A 4,914-nucleotide genomic window follows, 5' to 3' on the forward strand; every position below is an offset into this window, starting at 1 on the left:
TGGTACAATGACGACATAAAAGATCAGACTTAAAGCTGAAAAAGTGTGGCGTTCATCAAAATTAGAAATTCATCGACAACTGTACAAGGAAGCTTGCAATGAAGTTAACAAGGCCCTACCAATGCCAAAACAACAATTCTATGAAACAGCATGAAGAAAACAGAACTAACTTCAAACAGATGTTCACAATGATGAACAACCTGCTACTGCGCAAAATAAAGCCATGTTTCCCTGAACATGAAAACCAATCTGCACTAGCAGACAGATTTGCAAATATTTTTAATGCTAAAATTGAAAATCTTCGCTCAGGTCTAGAGGCGGGAAATAGGGATCTTGTTGTAGCGTCTGAGGAACATTCTTTCAATGGTGATGCCCTGGGCTGTCTTCAGTGTGCGTCAAAAGAAGAACTGTTACAATGTGTCCATAAATCCAACTCTAAATCATCTGCTCTGGATGTGAGACCAACATTGCTTCTCAAGCTGGTACTTCAGCATATCGCTGCACCCATACTAGATATTATCAACACACCCCTGGTGTCTGGTAAAGTGCCAAAGAGCTTCAAGCATGCATCTGTTCCTGTTCTTAAAAAATCTAACCTTGACCCAAATGAGATGAAAAACTTTCGTCCGGTCTCAAATCCATCATTTATTTCAAGATGCCTTGAAAATAATTGTTCAAAGCAGGCTGTTCGACCATCTCCAAAGCAACCAGCTGTTAGAAACAGTTCAATCTGCCTATAAAAGTATAAGCACAGTACTGAAACCTGGTATGTGTTCACAATGATCACATGTCAGCAATGGAGTAGCAGAACATCACACTTTGTGTTCTCCTCGATCTCTGCAGCATTTGACACTGTGAACACAGTTCCTCCTGTACACTGCAGACAAGACTTGGCATCACAGGACTGACTCCTCCCGCTTTTAGCAATATTCCAGCTCACGCAGACACCAGAAATGGGCTTCACACATTGTACCCATGTGGGGATTCGAACCCGGGTCTTCGGCGTGCTTTAACCACTAGGGTGGATACGCACACACACACACACGCCCCACCCCACCCCACCCCACCCTGGCATCACAGGAACAGCGCTGGGGTGGATACGCTCGTACCTCTGCAACCATACCCAACCTGTCAAGATCGGTGATGTGTCCTCAACACCCAGACAAATGGTGTATGGCTTTTCAGCCTCTACATTCTGCCTATTGGAGACATTTTCACTAACCATGGACTCAAGTTCCACATCTATGCATATGACAATCAGATATATGTATCCATCAAACACCTGGAAGCAACTTGTGGTACTCAAAGACTTGAATTGTGCATGACAGATATTAGAACATGGATTACAGTTAATTACCTTAAACTTAACGACAACAAAACAGAGTTTCTTCTTGAAGGGTCAAAGCAACAACTCCAGAACTTACAATCTGATCTTTCTCTCATCATTGGTAATGACAAAGTAAAACCATGTACTTCAGCAAGAAATCTAGATGTGATTGTTCAGTCTACAATGACACTTGACGGGAGGTCAAACCATCAGCAAATCTTGCTACTAACATATCCTTAACATCAACAAAATCCGTTACCTGTTAGATACCCAAACAACCAAGATTCTCATTCAAACACTTGTCATATCTCGATTGGACTATTGCAACTCCCTATTCTACAATATTACAGGATCACTTCTTTCCAAACTGCAAAAATCCATAACTCAGCTGCTCATGTCGTTTCAAGAACTCATAGAACTGAATATATCACGCCCATTTTGTATTCCCTCCACTGGCTTCCAGTTCAGTACAGGATCCAATACAAGATACTTGGGACACAACTGTATCTACAACTCGGCCACAACAGATTACCTCGGAAACCTTATCAGTCAACACATTCCAGCACCTCCACTTCGTTCCATGGACAACCTCAGTCTAACTTATATTAACCAAGCTCAAGAACTAACATGGGACAGAGAGCCTTCGCAGCAGCAGCTCCAACCCTTTGGAATAACCTTGAGATTATTATCATCAGAGTCTGCCTTCAAAACAGCATTAAAAACCCATCTTTTCCAAACTGCCTCCGCAAAGCTACTCTAATACTACTGTGTACACTGCTATAACTCAGTGTGTTTTCTAATCTTCAACACTCTTTCTTACAGCTCTGTTGAGCACCATATAGTGGAAACTAGGCGCTACACAAATCCATTATTATTATTATTTATTATTAATTACCCACTTGAAACCATTGTACATTTTTTAGATGCCTGTCAGTATGCAAAAACATATGGAGACAACTTTCAGAATTGCTTGCAAAACATACTGAAAGAAACATGGAATTCAATAAAGAGAATATATTATTTGGATTTAATTGTATGAATAATAACCCGTTGAATGCAATTATTCTTATAACAAAATATATGCTTTACAGATGTATTATTAAGAAAGTCAAACCAAATTTGAAACCTTTTCAGCCCGAATTATATAGATACTATCAAACAACAAATTTACAGCATTCTCAAACTGTAAACAAGCAAACTTTCATGCCTTTTGGTCATCTCTACATATGCTTTTCAGTAATCCTGTGTACTGCTTTAGATATGACATCTAAAAACAATTCAATTTTTGTGTGCATCTATATGCACATATATATGCACATATGTGTATTAATATGTTCTGAAATGAGTGGTAAAGTGAAACCTAAAAGTGGAAATAAAAGAACTGAATAGTAATGTATGAAATACATAAATATATGTACTTATACATTACGGTTCTAATATCCCCAAAGAAGTGGTTGGTTGGTTGGTTGGTTGGTTGTTTAACGCCGCACAACCAACATTCCAGCTATATGGTGGCAATCTGTAAATAATTGAGTCTGGACAAGACAATCAAGTGATCAACGGTATAAGCATCGATGTACACAGTATAGATACCAAATCAGCGATCTTGACCACCCGATCCCGTCAGTCGCCTTTTACGCATGAGCATCGATCTGCACAATTGGGATCTGATGACATGTGTCAACCACGTCAGTGAGCCTGACCACCCGATCCCGTTACCTGTTAGATACCTAAACAACCAAGATTCTCATTCAAACACTTGTCATATCTCGATTGGACTATTGCAACTCCCTTTTCTACGATATTACAGGATTCACTTCTTTCCAAACTGCAAAACATCCAAAACTCAGCTGCTCATGTCGTTTCAAGAACTCATAGAACTTCCAGTTTCACGCATCGGTTGCTGAAGACCAATTCTAGCCCGGGTTCTTCACGGGTCATTTGCTATTGATTATTGATTATATACTACTCACACTTTGCTAAGGATGACAAAAATTCCCAACTTTACTTAAACATAGATTCATAATTTGATTTTTTTATCCTTTTAAAACTAGATAAATAATGATATGGTAACCCCTCTTTAGGCAAACAGCCACTTTATTCTAACCTTATGCACTTGATACAAGAGTAACCATAAAAATGGTTTCATGGCACCAATCAAACATTTTGCAAATCATGGAACGAGTCATTGATAAGTACACAACACCTGTCAATAGCAGGTATGGGAAACCTAGGATCCATGCTTACAATAAGCTTAGATATTTAAACCAAATTAGACCCCACATCATAGTTTTCTGTTGAAGCAATGATTTCATCCTTAGCAAAGTGTGAATAGTATATATTAACATATTGGTACTGTATTAACATATTGATACTGAGACATTATGTGGAGTCCACAATCGAGTGCACACTCATCCATAGACAGGAGTAATGATAACGCCGCACGTGCATCATGAAAGTGTCTGGTGTGGAATAAAGCCCAATATCGTACCTCACATAGCTTCTGAAGCAGAAGACGAATTCTGAGACAGAATACGAATTTAGTATAACCACTGGGACATCAATCGGAATGCACTTATCTCGCACAAGTATCCCTGCGTTTCTGAAATATACCGATGGGTTGGGGTTTTTCCCCAAATGCACTAGGTAATGTCACATATGTTTAATATATTTTGGATTACACCTTCTCATCTGTGTCATTTGACGACTTCCTAAATGACATTGTGTATTCATGCACTGGGTAAAAGGTAGTCTCTGTTCTAGGTACTGGGAAATATATTACAAGAGGATTTCAACTTTAGTCTAGAGTTATTTGACAAGTTCTTGGCTGACATTCGTTCTGAGCTCTTTTTTTTGGATTTTAAGTATTTTCTCTGCAGATATCGGCTACGAGGTTTGCTCAGTGATATACTGGGCATGCATTTTATGAAAAAACGTAGGCAACATAAATCCATTGTCACTGATCACCGTGAAAGAATAATGTCCCATAAACGCTGAGTGTGAGCCAATGAACAGGGAGAAATGAGGACAACAGTATGCACATATATAAATAAGGAAAAATACCTCACATGCGCGTTACGAAGAGATATCAAGTCACTCAAGATCATGTCAACCAAAATGGCGGTTAAACTCGTTGAAACTCAGCTGACACAAATGCTTGAAGTACTCAAGACATCTCACAGGTGGATTAAGGTGACCTTATTGTATTAGCTCACCCGGCTATAGCGCTTTGCATGATCTGCCGTCAGTATCAAGTCCTAATAACTGTGAAAGATACCGGCTTGTAACATGAACAAGTCTTCGTCAAAGACGTCGATGCCGAGGGCGAGTATGGTTTAAACAGAGATGCCTTGTCCCGTTCTCGTTTCAGATTGCGGGAGAAGTGGAAGCCGCACTGGAACACCGTATAACAGATTACGAATTCGTTGTGGACAGATGGCCGGATTGCAGGGCGATGGTTGTTCGTGCGAAGGATAATGACTTGCAGGTATATTACGTTTTTTGTCAGTGTAAACATAAAAGGTTAAGCTATGTGTAATTTCTATCCTACACCGCCTCTATTCCTAGGTACCTGTGCATGACAGTTT

General features: G+C 39.6%; 1 long non-coding RNA gene across 1 annotated transcript; it reads right to left on the reverse strand.

The window, feature by feature from the left end:
- Positions 1-438: 438 nt before the first annotated feature.
- LOC124284307 lies at positions 439-2,212 on the reverse strand. Its single transcript, XR_006900522.1, has 3 exons — positions 2,003-2,212; positions 861-867; positions 439-449 (listed from the first exon to the last, which is right to left on the reverse strand). It is a non-coding gene; the product is annotated as an uncharacterized LOC124284307 (long non-coding RNA).
- Positions 2,213-4,914: the final 2,702 nt, after the last annotated feature.

Source organism: Haliotis rubra, unplaced genomic scaffold, assembly GCF_003918875.1.
Source record: "Haliotis rubra isolate DU_JTF1 unplaced genomic scaffold, ASM391887v1 Scf333, whole genome shotgun sequence".
Classification (NCBI taxonomy): Eukaryota; Metazoa; Mollusca; class Gastropoda; order Lepetellida; family Haliotidae; genus Haliotis; species Haliotis rubra.